Genomic DNA, 17537 nt, shown 5'->3' on the forward strand with positions numbered 1-17537 from the left:
CCCAATTCCCTGATGTCATCTTCTTTCTCTGAGGCCAGACCTGTATATACTTTAGACATGCTAGTGTATGTTGCCTGGTTAGTAGCTCAGTGTCTCAGAGATCTCAGGGGTCCCCATTAGTGGAGGCTGCTCGTTTTCCTAAGGGGTTGCACTCTGCCTTTCATCAGCCTCCATCTCAGTTCCTGATGCCCTTCTGCCCTCTAGCACTACTGTTGTAGGTCTTTCTTCATCAAACCCCAACAGCTGAAGCCTCACATCTCAGCTATTTGCTTTTCTAGTACTGCTACTAACTCAGGAGATTGGTTAGCTTCTGGGATGGAGGGGAATGGTAACCTGTGTGACCAGCACATGACCCAGGTTTTCAGAAAAATTTGTAATAACAATCCTGAACAAAGCTCTGCATATTTTATAACTGACTATTACCAAGACTAGGGTTTAAAATTTGAAGTAGATTTTAGTGTTTTACAAAGCAGATGCTTGAGGTTTTCTACTAAGATAATCTTTTTGTACCATAATTACAACTCTAATAAACTCCCTGCATTTAAATAACTGTGAAGTACTGTTGTTGCTTTGCAATAGGAAAAGGTGCGTTGCTTGTCAACAATACAATGCTTCATAAAATGAATTTCAAAATGCTGTTATTAGAAAAAAATGCTGTTTTTCTAATGACAAGCTTGAAGTAGGATTTTTTTTTATCTATTTTACTTGCAGACTGTTTTGCTTCTAGGCATTGTTTTGTTTTTAGGAATTATGTATGAGTAACTGTTTCTTTTTAAAAAAAAATGGTTGCATGAACCAGTTCATTTCCTTTCAATTCTGCTCTGTCTTTCATCTGCTGGATTCAAATCCACTTTTGTTGAGTTCAATACAGATATCTGTTTAGCTAAAATGATGGCAGATTGTTTTTGGTACTCAAATTATCTGCTTTGTCAGCAGCCCTGGCACTTCCTCTAGTTGCTGACAAACTCTCTTCTCTTTATAACATGATATGTCTGCTTCCTAGTTTTCTTCCTGTATCTGTTTTATTGCAGGGCCTTAATTTCTCTCAGATCTTTAATGCTCAGTGGCTTCGAGGTTCCCATGGGTCTTTTCTTCTTTTTCTTTTCTTTGTTTTTCTTTACTTTGTTTTTCTTTTCTTTTCATAAAAATGTAATGCTTAAGTTTATTTTGCAAAACTTGCCTTTTCTCCCAATAAATCAGACAAAATGTAGGTTGGCATGACAGATCCTTCATCAGTAGGGGATGGGTGTTCAGTGTGGGTGCATGTCTTACAGGACAAATTCCCATAGGTCAATGATGTAGACCATTGTTTCATACCCCATCCGGTCCAGTGCATCAGAAGATGTGCATATACATCTTTGTGAGCTTTGGTATAGGGGCCTCTCTGCAGGCTTATCCTTAGAAATAGTACTGCCCCTGGTCTTGTCCTCGATATCAAGGATAGGAACAGTAAAGTAGTGTTTTTTTTCAATATTGGAGGAATGGACAGTGCAAGGTGACCTCTAAAAAGATGACTCTCACCCATCGTAGTTACTATACTGAGTGGGAACACAATCACTCAGGGGACTGGAAAGATTGCTCAATGGTTAAGAACACAGATGGCTCTTCAGGATTCGGGCTCCATTCCCAACATCCAGCCCATAACCATCTGGAACGTGAGTTCTGTGATGTGAGACACTCACAGAACTTTGATGCACATTTTAAGTATAATAAAATATTTCAGCTACTGAACTTCAGAAAAGTCATTGCTGCAGGCCATACCACCGAATTTAAAGCCCTATACCACTTCAGTATCAGGTAGGTGACAGTGAAGTCCTAATTCAATGATGTGGAGGTGACCTCCTTCTACAGGGAAAAGCACATCTCTGGGACTTTACTTTGCATGCCACCCATATCAACACAAATACCTGCCTGTCCATCTTCCCTCCCTCATTATTCTATTCCTTTCGCTGTGGAGCACCATCTTGCCAGCATCCACTGCTCTCCCTCAGAACCGAATCTAGCTGGAATTCCTGTCCTGCCATTGCCTGTGGTGGCCCTCGTGGCTTCAGTCCTTTTCCCTCACCCATGATCTCTTCTCACCCTATTCCCTCTCCCTTGTCCACTTTCCCTCCCAGGTCCTTCCATTCCTTCCCATATGTGATTGAATTCTTCTCCATCCCAAGTGGGACTGAGGTGTCCTCACCTGTGCACTTTAGCTTGTTGAACTTTTTGAGTTCTGTTGGACTGTATCTTGGGTACTCTGTACTTTTTAACATCCACTTATTAGTGAGAACATAAGATGGTTTTCCTTTTGGGTCTGAGTTACCTCACTCAGAATGATATTTTCTAGGTCCATCCATTTATCTGAAAAACTCATTATGTCCTTTTTATTTTTTATTTTTTTAACTAGATACATCCTTTATTTACATTTCAAATGTAAATAATGTTGTCTCCTTTGCTCAATCCCTCCTTGAAAAACCCCTAACTGATCTCCCATCCCCCTGCCCACCAATCTACCAACTCTCACTTTTCTTTCTTGGAATTCCCCTATACTGTGGCATCAATCCATCTCAGGATCAACTGCCTTTCGTCCCCAGGATCAACAAGGCCATCCTCTGCTACATATGCAACAAGGCCATCCTCTGCTACATATGCAGCTGGAGCCGTGGGTCCCTACATGTGTAATCTTTGGTTGGTGGTTTAGTCCCTGGGAGCTCTGGGGGTACTGGATGGTTCGTATTGTAGTTCCTCCTATGGGGCTGCAAACCTCTTCAGCTCTTTGGTCCTTTCTTTAGCTTTTCCACTGGGGACCCTGTGCTCAATTCAATGGTTGGCTGAGAGCATCCTGCTCTGTATTTGTCATGCACTGGCAGAGGGTTTGGTAACTGTATATGGGATGGATTCCCATGTGGGGCAGTATCTTTATGGTCTTCTTCAGTGTCTGACCCACACTTTGTCTCTGTATCTCCTCCTGAGGTATTTTATTCCCCTTTCCAAAAAGGATCAGAATATTCATACTTTGGTCTTCCTTCTTCTTGAGCTTCATTTGGTCTGCGAATTGTATGTTTGGTACTCCAAGCTTCTGGGCTAATATCCACTTATCAATGAGTGCATATCATGTGTGTTCTTTTGTGATTGGGTTACCTCCCTCAGGTTGCATAGATTTTCATATGAATTTCATAAATTCATTGTTTTTAATAGCTGAGTAGTACTCCATAGTGTAAATGCTGTCTTTTTTCCTACTGGATGGTTTTAGCACCTTTATCAAAGATCAAGTAACTATAGGTATGTGGGCTCATTTCTGAGTCTTCATTTCTATTCCATTGGTCTATCTGCCTGTCACTATACCAAAACCATGCTGTTTGTTTGTTTGTTTGTTTGTTTGTTTGTTTGTTTGTTTTTCATCATGATTGCTCTGTAGTACTGCTTGAGGTCTGGGATACTGATTCCTCCAGAAGGCCTTTTATTGTTGAGAATAGTTTTCACTCTCCTGAGTTTTTTATTATTCCAAATGAATTTGAAAACTGCTCTTTCTAACTCTATGAAGAATGAGTTGGAATTTTGCATTGAATCTGTAGATTGCTTTTGGCAAGATGGCCATTTTTACTATATTAATCCTGTCAATCCATGAGCATGGGAGATCTTTCCATATTCTGAGATCTTTTTCAATTTCTTTCTTCATAGACTTGAAGTTCTTCTCATACAGACCTTTCACTTGCTTAGTTGGAGTCACACCAAAGTATATAATATTATTTGTGTCTATTGTGAAGGGATTTGTTTCTCTAATTTCCTTCTCAGCCTTTTTGTCCTTTGAGTACAGGAAGGCCACTGATTTTTTCAGTTAACTTTTTATGCAGCCACTTTGCTGAAGTTGTTTATCAAATTTAGTTATGTATATTTTGAATAACAAGTTCAATGTTAATTCTAAGGTTATTTTCACAACATTGTGAAATGTAGCTTTTTTCCTTTCTTTTTTATTTATTTTTGTTTTTTTATTTTTTGGTCTTTTGAGCCTTTTATTAGACAAGATTCATAAACCCTTATTTAAAGATAAAGAATACCCAAGTTAATGAAATCTGAAATGAAAATGGGGACAAAATAACACACAATGAAGAAATCTAGAGAATGGTAAAGACAGTTTTCAAAAGGGAGTATAGCACCAAATTTGAAATTCTAAAAAAAAAAAAAATGAATAATTTTCTCAATAGATTTCATTTACCAAAATTAAAGGAAACTACGAAAACCAACCTAAACAGACATAAACATCTAGGAAAACAAAATTCATTACAAATATGCCACAAATATGAGCCCATGTCCATGAATTTTAGGGTAGAATCCGACAAAACATTCAAAGAGGAGTTAACAAGAATTCAATGCATTCAACAATATAGAAACAAAGAAAATATTACCCAATTTATTTTCTGAAGCCCTGGTTACTCACATATCCAGTCAGGAAAGACTGAATGATAAAAGAGAATTACAGACCAATTATCCCTAAAACTACAGATGCAAAAGTACTTAAAAGTCAAAACAAATAAAATAAAATATAAAACACATCAAAAGATAATCCACCATGATCAATAAGGAAGGCTTCATTCTAGAAACACAGTGATGGTTCAACATAATGGTATTAAAGTGTAAGAAAAACCAAGAATTGATCATCTCATGAGATGACGTAAAATTCTCTGACAATATTCAATACCACTTTATGATAAAATTCTTGCAGTGATTAAGGATACAAGGGACATAAAAATGTCACTTTACAGCAAGCCTATAGCCAACATTAAAAAACTGGAGAGAAATTCAAATTAATTCCACTAATTCCCAAAGTAGACAAAGTGGTCCATTCTTTCTATAACTATCTACTCAATGTATTATGTAAAAGTTCAGCTAGTGTAATAAAACTGAAGGAGAGGAAGGTAATATAATTTAGAAATGAATAATTAAAATTATCTTTCTTTGCAAATGATGTAATAGTTTGCATAAGTGAACAAAAACTTCACAAAGGTAATTCCTAGAAATGATGAACACTGACAGCAAATTTGTTGGATACATAATTAACTAAAAAAATAAAAATAAAAATTAGTGGCCTTTGTAGGTAAAAATGAGTTGGCAAGATCACATAAAATTTAGATATATCATAAAATTTGATTTGATTGTTGACACTTGTCACATTTTTTCTACATAATAAATAACATTGAGTAACTCAATAAAGGTATGACTTTTTAGTCGCAGATTACTTTTGGTATTCTTGAAGGTTCCCAAAGACTACAGTGATATGAAAATGCTTTAATAGATCAATTACATGCTTAAGAGTTTACTCTTGCTTAAATATACTAGAAAGTACAAAACTTTGACACTTGACTGTGTTAATGAAGTTTCTCTGTTCTTTTTTATTAGTTTTATTTTTTCCCATGACAGAGGATTTTTAAAGATCACATCTTTTTAAGGTCTTTTATGAAAAGAAAATGTGGTTTATCTACACAATGGAATAGTATTCAGCTATTAAAAACAAAGCCATCATGAATTTTGCATGAAAATGGATGGGACTACAGAATATCATTCTAAGCTAGGTAACCTAGACCCAAAAGGAAATGCATGGTGTGTACTTACTCATAAGTGGATATTAGGCCATAAAATACAGGATGCCCATGCAATAATCCACAGACTGAAATAAGCTAAACAAGAAGGAAGGCCCAAGAAAGGATGCTTGACTTTCACATATGTAACAGATATGTACCTTAGTCTTCGTGTGAGTCCTGAACAATGAGAATGGCGATATTCTAAAGCTGTTGCCTGTCTGTGAGATATGTTCTTCTAGCCGGGCCACCTCAGTGGGAGAGGATGCATATAGCCCTACAGAGACTTAATGTACCACAGTGGAGGGATACAGAGGGGTTATTCCACCCTCTCACAGGAGAATGGTGGGTTGGATGGAGGATGGGTTGTAGGAGGGGAAGACCAATAGAAGGGGTGCAGATCAGGATGTAAAATGAATGAATAAATAAATAAGTAAATAAATAAATAAATATGACAAAACAAAACAACAAAAAAGCATATCAACCAGGCTGTTCAATATGACTGGCCCTTTTCCATTTATTGTATTGATTTTTTTCATATTTATTGTTTTATCAGTAGAAAAAATTAACACTCTTGGATATATCAATTATTTTAGTGCCTTATAATTGGAATGAAGTATTCATGAGTATAGTAGATAAAACAATTCTTTCATGTCTCATAGTATTCCATAGGCATAATACCTAGTGAAGTTACTAGAGTTTTCTTTGAGTGTAGACATTACGATTGTAAACGGAGTGGGGGAAGGGATTTGAAGGTTCTTCAAAAGACAGATCTCGTGGGAGGAGCATGCGGGGACTCATTTTTATTTGTGAGTGGAGAAGTTGCTGCCATCAGCAGCACATAGACTTGAATCATAACTCGAGGTCACTGACCTTGATCAGACAAGCATGCCGGAGCTCCATGTGTGGAACTTTATAATTCACTTGGATCTTTTCATAAGGAGAGAAAAACTTCTAATAAATATGGCAAATCAATCTATAAAATCACTAATTTTTTAAGTCACTCAGATTTCATAGATCTGTCATAAACTGTATTGTGCAGCCTCATTTTTTTCTTTTACAACGTGCAGAGGAAGATTCTTTGCTATACTTGATCCAAACAAAGGAGATATTCACTGAAGCCTGAGAAAATCCAGAATCAACATGGTATAGATGACCTGCTACAGAACCAGAGGAACAGACAGAGGTCGACAACAGAGAGAAACCTAGCCCCTAACTGTGAGAAAGCATGTGTTTGTGGAATATTAACATTCCACAGGGATCTCTATAAACATTCTTGGTAAAAAGTGCGCTAATTCATTAAACACTTCTTGGAACAATGGTGGTCGGTTCAGGCTTTATGACCAGACATTAAAGAGGAATGTGGCTGGTGAGCCACTGACTTAGCGGAGATTTCTATCTATTTAGAACTTTAAATGTCCTGAGGCTATTTTTAGGCAGCATAAAAAGGATAAACTGTGTGGCAAATTTAGGGCATGAGAAGAAACTGGATTATGCAGTGAGTTAAGAACAAACCAATCAAACATTTAAAAATATACTGCAGAGACTTCTCAGTGAAAGACAAAGAAACTGGCCACATTAGAAAAGAAAAACAGAATGAACGAGTGTTGATCAGCATGGAAATTCCACAACTCGAGAAATGTTCTCAAAACAGATTAATCATTGGGTATGGCGTCTGCTGGCTCAAGCATTTATAGCACTCAGGAGGAGGAGGCTGGAGGATCTCTGTGAGTTTGAGGCCAGCCTGATCTACATAGGGCGTTCAAGCGTAGACAGTGGTGTAACCACACAGTGTCCCAGTCATTCTTTCACCCAAAAACATATCAAGACACATTATTCTTATTTAATGAACAAAAATACTCTGACAATTGTGTGTATGCTAGTGTGTGTATTTGTGTGTGTGGGGGATCAGGTTTGTATGTCGTCTCACAATATTGACCGTCAAAAATTACTAATAAACTTCTGTAATTCAGTTCTATGTAATCCTTGTACTTCAGTGGTAAAGACTGGATTATTTTATTATAACAAACTTTGATATGCATGGAAATGTTTGTGAAAGTAAATATGCATAACCTTTAGCATGGTGCCATTGTCTTTAGATTCTCAATGAAATATTAAATAAATGAAGAACCATCTTAATGTTCTCAAAGAGATTAGAAAATCATATATATGTGATGATTAATTTGAAAGATTCTGTATAATCACGGTCTGTGAAGTTGAGGGTAGTTTCTGATTGGTTGTGGACATTGAATATATTTTCCTAACCATCTGTGCATTCTTATCTTTTTAAGAATACCCTTTATTTCAAAAGGCAATAGCAATCAAGTATAGAACAGTATTATCTTAATGTAGTTAGATTCAGGGAGAACATTTAATAATTTTATTTAAAATTAATTTAGGATGTGACTTTAAGTTTATTAAAATAAATGTTAGTATTATAGTTTTGAATGATTTCTCTGTCTCCATTTTCACAAAGCAGTAATCATGAAGACTGAATTTTTGACTGAAAATCTTTTGTTACTCCATTGATAACTCTAATATCTAACAATTTTTCAAATTTACTGCTAAATTTTTTGAATTTCAGAATTGTTAACTAATAATATTTTCAAACTAATATGAGTTTATTTGTTTATTATTTTATTAATTCCTTGAGAGTTTTGGACAATATGTTTTGAGTATATTCACTTCTAACTCTTCTCAAATGCAATCCTATTCTCTACATAACAAATTTTATGTTTGTGTGTTTGTTTATTTGAGTATTTTTAAAATTCATCCAAACAAATTTGTCCTGCACCAATATTCCTGGGTATGTGGAATTCCACAAGAGGATCTTTAGCTTTCCAGTGGCTATACTTTTAGAGAAAACTGACTTTACCATATCCAGCTCCAAACAATTGTCAACTGCTACACACACACACACAGGTGGGATTTCCTGCTCAGCTCTTCTGACCATGTTGGTATTTGGTCTTGCTTGAGGTTCCACATGTTTTCCTTTGTTTGTTTGTCTGCTTTTGATTTTTGCATACTGTTATATTCCCTGTGAGTTTAATATGAGCAACTGTCCTGCTGTTTCCAAAAGACATTAGTTTCTTGTTGTCATCAACTCCATCTGGCTTTTAGTCTTTCTGTCTCTGTTTTCACAATAATCCCTCAGTCTGGACAGATTGGTACCATATATACTTGTCTACATTAAAAGATAAGCACTTTGCAGTCTCTTATTCTCTGTATCTAAGCCACTTGTGCTGATGACCATGTGCCTCAAGTAAAGTGTTTATATCTGTGAATACAAAAGTAAGTCATCATTAGGAGGGGGTAGATGAATACTGTGTCCATTTAGCAAACTCATCTTAGGTTCTCTTCCAACACATTCGATCATTTTAATTACACGTTGTTAGCCCAGTAATAGTGTCAGGTATGGGATTTATCTTGTGAAGTAGAGCTTAAAATCCAGTGATAAGCTGGGCAGTGATAGTGCTTGCCTTTAATCCCACACTTGGGAGGCAGAGCCAGGCAGATTTCTGAGTTTGAGGCCAGCCTGGTCTACAGAGTAAGTTCCAGGACAGCCAGGGCTACATAGAGAAACCCTGTCTCAAAAAACAAACAAACAAACAAACAAACAAACAAACAAATAAATAAATAATAAAATCAAAATCAGTGATAATGTGGTTGGTTATTCTCTGATGTTTCTGCCACAATTCTATTTGTGTCATTGGTCACCAGTGTAGTCATTATTGTTACTGGCTGAATATGACTAATGATTATTTTTCTTTTCCAGTTCTTGACCTAGCACTTCCAGCATTTTGAAAGCTTACCTATAGGGATGAAACTACCAGGTCAGTATGAGCTTTCTTTCTCCTCATTCTAATATTCATCTATTTGATGTCTACAGCCTCATAACCAAGAACAATGGTAGTGGCATGTAATGTTTAGGGGGTCTATAGGAGTTCGCATCCAATGACTCTGAAAAAGTGACCAATTCCTGACAATGAACTTTTATTTCATACAGTCCAGTGTCTTATACTATGTCATTGATTCTTTATTATAGAATCCCTCGTTCAAAACTCTTTCAACCCAAATACACACACACACACACACACACACACACACACACAGTAGTAGGTCTCCATTGACTGAAATGTCCCCAAATGTTACTTCCCCTTCCCTATATTGCCCTCCAATCCCCATTTCAATTTAACCCTTTTGGTCCGTTACTCTATTTGAACTTTTTACAAAGCTTTTCCCTATGGACACCTTTGAAACTTCCTGGCCTTACATGCATTACAAATGTAGCACATACATCTGTAGACTTAAACTTTTCAAAACCTACCTTAATTAGGTTTATTAAACACTTCAATCTCCCTTCTAACCCACAGACCAGAGGTAGCAAAGAAGGAAGGCTAATAGGAAAATGGGATGTTAACCTGTGTAGAAGTGGTTCTTTGTAGCATTTCTAATCTTCATTGTCAGGGTATCAGCAGTCCAGTCCAACAGCAAACACTAAACACATCTCTAGCAGGGGCTTGATCCAGGAGAAACTGCAAGGCTTTATCAAGTTGGCATGAGTCAGCAGAAGTGGCAAGGATCAGTCCCTTTATCATCATGAGAAGTTCTTTGGTGCTTCTTTCTCTACAAAGTGGAGAACAGAAAAGACCAGAGAAGGCTAACCAGTGAAGAATTTCAAGGCCTAGCAATGTAAGAACATCCTCTTACAGACTGTGGGGTATATAATATTCTTTCCAAACATCATGTTCACTCTCAAGCACCAGCTCCAGTGAAGCATCACATGTCCTCTCATGTGTCTGCTTCAGCAAAATATCCTCTCACAAGACATCTTCCAAAAAAACATTATGTGCCTTCTCACAAGACATCTTCCAGGAAAACATCTCATGGTGTAACTAAGCTTCCAAAGAAACCAAAATTTCTCCCTTCACATATCTAGACATTCAAAAGTAGATTAAAAGCCAACATTCACAGTGAGAGAAAATATTCAATATGTATTTGTCTTGGTCTAGGATAAGTCTCTCAGAATGAGTATTTCTAGCATCATTCATTAACCTACACATTTCATAATATATTTTTAGTAGATGAGTAATATTTTTATATATAAATATACCACATTTTCATTATTCATTCATAAATTAAGCAAAACACAAACACAAAGGATTTTCACATGGACTCTAGGGCCAGAAATCAACATAGCCTAGACGTTCATATAACATTATTAAGGTTGATAATTTTACTTCATGATGATGTTTACTTTTTATACAAATTTCATAGTAATATTTTACTATTCATATATGTAAATTTTATATATCGATGTTTGCATTTAAAGGTATATGACGAATTTCACAATATGCTTTCTGCATTGTGTTCATATAATGCTAACTTTGAAAAGAACTTTGTAAGAGACTATAGGACATAATTTTGATGAGCAAAAGAGATCTAACTAGAAAGCAAGGGGATGTGAGTTATTTATTAGTTATTTTAAACTTAACTTCAATATTTACATAAAAGGGCAGTTGCTGAGTTCATCCACAAGATTTAAAAGGACTATGTTAGACACAGATGGCTTACAACCACCATAATTAGGACAATGGACAATATTTTGTTTATCCTCTTAATTAAAAAAAAAGATGAACAGATTTTAAAAAATAGCAGCTGAAATTACACCCAATCTCTCAGAAGCTGAAGAAGAATCCAAAATATTTCATATTTTCTTTCTGAGAAAGTGAGAGATGATGCTCAACATATACTCAGGGTATTATGGAAAATATTGAAGCATATTTGGGTTTGCTTTACATTTGTTGCTCTGGTTTCCATGTAATAGAAGTATTGTTCTCGTGACTGCAATTGTATTTGAGCACTGGGAACTCAGATGCTGTTGTGGGGCTCATTCTACCTTAATGGAAATGAAAAATCCTATAAGAACTAAAAATTAGGACCTGAAATCTGTAGTTAAGTGACATTCAACATTAAGCTACAGAATCAGTTTGTAGCTGGCTCCTAAATCTTAAAATATTCCTGCTTAAGAAAGAATTCAAATTTTCTAATAAAATTAAATAGAGTTATTTAGAATGTTTCCTTAAATCATTGATAATAGTTCAGTTTAGTTGATTTAATGTGACCATAGTCTGTTGTCAACTTCAGGGTTCTTTTTTGATTGTTTGTTTGCTTGTTTTGTGTGTGGGGAGGGTTTTTTTTGTTGTCGTTATTGGGTGTTTTGTTTTGCTTTTTGTTTTTGTTTTTCTGAGTTCACTCAAGCTTAATACTACATTTGATTTCTGACTCATGTGTTCTCTGTGCTGGGCTTTCACCATCTTTGAAGTGTCAACAATAGTTTTTCAGTGAGAAAGTTCTTTGACTACAGGAAATAGAGCATCACAGTAACAGAGGCTTAAACATGGATACTTAATATTACATTGATATAAACATCTCACATTTCAGAAGTGGCTCAAATTTGACATCAAGATTGAAGATAGTTTCTGTCTTGAGTCTCTTCTCCTCTGTACTAAAAGGGGTGTTTCCTTAACTCTTAAGGAGAGAGAAAGCCATATCAGAGCATAACATTTTGCAAAGTCTTTTGACTCTATATACAAAATAGTCTGGGATCCTCTCAGGCTTCTCTCTGTCTCTGTCTCTGTCTCTCTCTCAGTTAAATAATCATTGCTGAAAAAAATTTAATTTTAAAAGACACATACTCAACTTTTAAATCTCTCTAGACATGTTTTATGAAGATGTGGTACATGGTGGAAATTAAGGTCATTCCCTAAATGTCTGAAAACACAGTAAGGATCTGTAACTTCTAATGCATAATTTTATTGTATGCACAGCTACCCCAAAGGGCTGGCTCTTCACTGCTTGGGTAGAGGACTACATTCATAGGACAGAGCTGCCAATAACAAGAGCAGTCTAGAGGACAGGAACTTGCATTCTTGCAAATTCCCAATCCTACCACAAGGCATCACTGTGAGAGAAGCGTGCTGCTATTCCTGTTCCCACAAGAACATCATAGAGTGTCTACAAAGGAGAAGCAGCATGTACGAATAGTGTGCTTGCCCTGAAGGACTTGCTTTAATTGGAACAGAGCATAGAGTTATTAAAGTCCAAAGGGTGCCTTCATTGTAAGACATGAAGCTTCAGTGAGAACAATGAAGGAGGTACTAGTTCCACAGTGACATCAATCTGTGAAACAATAACCTGTGAGAGGGTGAAGCTGGGAAACAAGAGGTGAGATGTTATCCCAAGCCAGCAAGTATACACCTGAAATACACACTGTCACTGGTAGAATTAGGTTGTGCCATGGGTTATTTTTCTAAGATATTACAAAGAAAAGCATCCAAGGAGACCTGGCACTACCACAGTATATAACTAGCCTGATCATAGGCCCAGAATTGGAATCTTAACATAAGATAGAAATATATAGGAAGTCAATACATAGGAAAAAAATTCTTTGCAATACAATAAACTAGCTGTCAGTGGAAGCCAACAGCTTTATGTGGTCCTCATGGAGGAAAATCAGCTTGACTTTCCTATTGCAATGCAGGGGTTGAACCCAAATCATCACTAACATTAAGCAGGCAATCTACTACTGAACCATATTTGTAGCCTCAACTTGAATACTTTCCATTTATCTATCTATCTATCTATCTATCTATCTATCTATCTATCTATCTTTCTATCTATTTATTTATTATTTATTTATTTATTTATTTAATGTATAGTCAGTGCCACATTACAGATGTGGAGTGCAGAAGACATCATGAAGGTGTTAGTAGTGTCCTTGTATCATGGGAGTCTCAGTGGCTGAACATAGACTTTTTTTTTCTGTTTAACATTCTCACTAGTTCACCAATTTGAAACTTAGGTAGAGAAGAAAGAGTACTGAGGAGAGATGAGCTGAAGTCACTAGCATGCAAAAGGAAAAGCAAAATTGAAGTGACTGCCCAAGTGACTAAAACTATAGACAATAAGGAGTCATCAAAGCCACATGCTACCAGAGAAATAGGTCCCATTGCAATAGTCCATGCCAGTCACCACACAATTGAGTTTGTGAGCACTAACTATAGATGTAGTAGACATGCTTGTATTGCTTCAATATACTCTCTTAAATTCTCAGTGTTTTCTATTGTTTGAGAAAATTGTAAACTAATGTGTTTTATAATACTTTACATCATTTTCAATAACTTTTCATTAACCACTTCAAGTGTTAGTCTTTAAACCCACTAAACCATCTCAGTTGGTTTTAGTTTTATGTTGGTTAAGAAGGGAAAAGTAAATAGAAAAAGAGAGAACATGAGAGAAAAGACGGGGAAGAAGAAGAAGAAGAAAGGAAGAAAAAAAGAACAAAAAGAAAAAGAAAAGAAGAAGGAAGAGGAGGAGGAGGAGGAGAAGGAGGAGGAGGAGGAGGAGGAGGAGGAGGAGGAGGAGGAGAAGAAGAAGAAGAAGAAGAAGAAGAAGAAGAAGAAGAAGAAGAAGAAGAAGAAGAAGAAGAAGAAGAAGAAGAAGAAAGACATAATGGTAAAAATGAGGAAAAAAATTGAAAGAAATGTGGCCCACCCAAATAACAAAGAAACAGATAAACTGAAACAAAACCAGGCTGGCAGCAGAATGATATCATCATATTTTAATTAAATGAAAATGAATAAATAAATTTTAAATGAGCCAAGTTATCAAATAATGTTACATATAAAATAATAAATATGACAATGGAAGGCATATGAAGATAATATTTTCTGAAATAGAGAATATTAAAAGGAAGTTTACTTAAAAAACAAACAAAAAACAGAAAGTGTGGTGTTGAAAATAAGAGCAAAAAATGAAACTCAAGAGAGAGCACAGCAGTGGAATATTGGCAGGCAATAATGAATAATAATTTAGAAGATTTGTAATTAACTATCAAAAATATATAGAAAAATGAATATAACATAAATATTGCCTCAGTAAATGTTGAAAATAATAAATGCAATATATATGTATATATATATATATATGTGTGTGTGTGTGTGTGTGTTTGTGTGTGTGTGTGTGGGTGGGTGGGTGTATTTGGATAATAAAGAAGAGAAAAAGTAACATAACAATGAAAGCAGGCTGAAGACTCCCTATCAGACACATTAATGTATACAACATTGAAGTTCAAGAAGCTCATATTTGGACACACAATACACTGTGTTCTGCCATTGTTCATTAAAATTTGATTAACTTGTAAAACTTACTCTTTCTCTATTTTCATAGTGGATTTACCCCATGCAGAATGTACTTTCTATAAAATCATCATCATCCTCAACAATAACAAGAAAAAAAATCTTATCAAATATAGAGAAAGAGATGCCAGTAGTCCAGAAGGCAGAGAGAACTCCAAATAGGACCAGGAATAGCGTGTAAGTCATCATCAAAGGCAAGTGCTTCACAATGGCTATCTGGAAAATGATTTCTGTGCAAATAGAATCAGGAAACAAGCATCAATTTTCTGATCTTCAAACTTACATAGTACTGTACTGATTATATCAGTTTTCAGAAAAGACTTAAAATTAGAATTAGTAAGAAAAAGTAAAGAATGTGTTTATACTGATTAAGGAAACTATCTGTCAGGAAGAAAATATGATCGTGGTTTTGACTGAACACTCAACCTCTTATTCTTAGTTCTTTGACCAGCTACATGACTTTCCATTGACAACTACCCATTAGCTTCTCTGCCCAAGGTTGAGAGCAGTCCAGGTCCACAGTTATAAATATTTAAAAGGCATTTTTACAGTGTGACAACTTAGCAAAATAATAATAGCAGTTTCTACCCTAGGACATGTTACTGTACCAGCCATAAATTTATTATCAGAATTTTAGTACCAAGAAAAAAATTTCCTTCTAGGGAATCTTCAAACAGGATGTGGTTAGTTATCGCTTAACAGTCATTAAGAGTCAATAACAGTCATTTTTAAACCAGTGAGCATATTGCACTATCAGCCTGTCATGTCTCTATTGCTGTATGCACTAGAACCTCTATATCTCTGTTCCTGCACTGACGTCATGTCTCCCCCAGCAGCCTGAATAGCACCTGCTAACACTACAAAGATAGCAAGCAAGGAAAAAATTCTCTGTGTCAGTTTGTGATTGATTTCTTGGCATCCCACAACCAAAGTGTCTATAGTAATGTGATCTTACCACGTAGATATGGTGGGGAAGGAAGGAGAAAGAGCAGTAAGTAGCTTGTCTTGAAATAGTTGTCTCGAAAAACACTGAATGTCCCACCAAAAACTAGTTCTCACGTCAAGTGGCTTTGAAAGTCATTTTAAATCATGGCATTCTCTCTGAGAGGAAGTAACTCAATCTTTATCAAATAACTATGGATTTTTGTTTCCTCTTTCTGTTCTTAGTTTTTGCTTCATTGATTCTGGAAAATAAATCATTAGATAAATTAAAATTTCCAAATTATTTGACCCTTTTTCAATTATGAAAAGTCTTTATCCCTACCAAGGTTCTTTGCTCCAAGATTAACATTTGTCATATCTGATATTAACATATCTGATATCTGATATTAACATGTTCGATGTTAATATTCAAGCTTGTTTAACTAGTTAAAATTACAATACATCTTATATATTTTCTTTCAATATATTCTGCCTTTGTTTAAAAAGTATCCCCTGTAATCTTCATAGAGTCTGTTCTTGTTTTCATATACTCTGAATACAATTTCTGCCATTTAACTGATGTGTTTGAGATATTTATGCATAAAATTACCATCACAGTGGCTATATTTTACCTTTTAAAATCTGTTTTTGCTTTATTCTTGTAGGTGTTGTTTCTTTTGTACATTCATGAAAATGATTAATATTCTGGTGTATTATTAGTTGTTGAAGAAATTAAAATTTATTTATTTATTGTACAGGAAATTTCCAGGTTTACCTATTTATACCAATCTGGAAATTCTTCAGTTTCTCTGTAAAAGACATTGTCATCAGAGTTTTCATTTTCCATATGTTTAAACAACATGCTAAATGTTTAAATTATATGTATTTAACCAAAAGTTACCTTTTAATGCTATATAATCAACAAGAGACCCACACATTTGCCTACCATTACAGTTTCTACTTGTGTTAATTAATATTTCCAAGTTTATATCTTTTTTTCCAAGTATTTATCTAGAAAGATTTTTTGAGTAATAGTTTTTTTTTAATGATTTATTTGATTACTTTTTTTTCTGATGGGCCCTAATATCGTCGTTCATAAATATGTTTTCAAGTATGGAAACACATGGAAATCTAGGGTCACAGCAGTTTTTCTTTTATTATTTTAAATTGGAAGCTACTTACAGTCTTGATAGAATATCTTCTATAAGAAGACAATTTTCAGAATTATGTGTTTTCTCCAGAATCTTGTATGTCTCCTTTCCTTTGTGACTTCTAAGATTTTCCTTTTTCTGATCTCTTTCTCAGTGATTATTTGTGCTGAAGTTCAGTGTACTTTTCCTTATGTTTGTTATCAATTTAGTGTCTTAGATGCAGCATTTTCTGATAAATTTTGTTTTTCATTTGTTATTCTCTTCAATTTTTTTCTGATCTCTCACCATGCTCATATCTCTCCATTTACAGTCAGAATACTTCCGTTGTGACACGAATAATTGTTGTAATTTTTATAACTAGCTCCTTCCTCTATATTTTTCTCTCTGTACTTTGCTGCTACACAATTTCTACTCTTGTGACTTCAAGTTCATTATTTTCATGTTTTGAAATATCTATTTGGTTATTGAATATATCTACTGTATTTTCACATTACATACTATACTTTTGATATTATTATTATTATATTATATCATTTTTTACAGTCCTGTTTTCATTATCTCCTTCCCGGTCCATCCTCTAACTGTTTCTCATTCCATTCCTTTCTTTTCCCTGTGACCTGCTATCCAAGGGGATGTCCCACTGTCCCACACCCACCTGACCAGATCCCCTCCACCCCCAGGGGTCTCAAATCTCTGAAAGGTTA

This window comes from Apodemus sylvaticus, chromosome 3 (genome assembly GCF_947179515.1).
Source record: "Apodemus sylvaticus chromosome 3, mApoSyl1.1, whole genome shotgun sequence".
In the NCBI taxonomy this organism is placed as follows: domain Eukaryota; kingdom Metazoa; phylum Chordata; class Mammalia; order Rodentia; family Muridae; genus Apodemus; species Apodemus sylvaticus.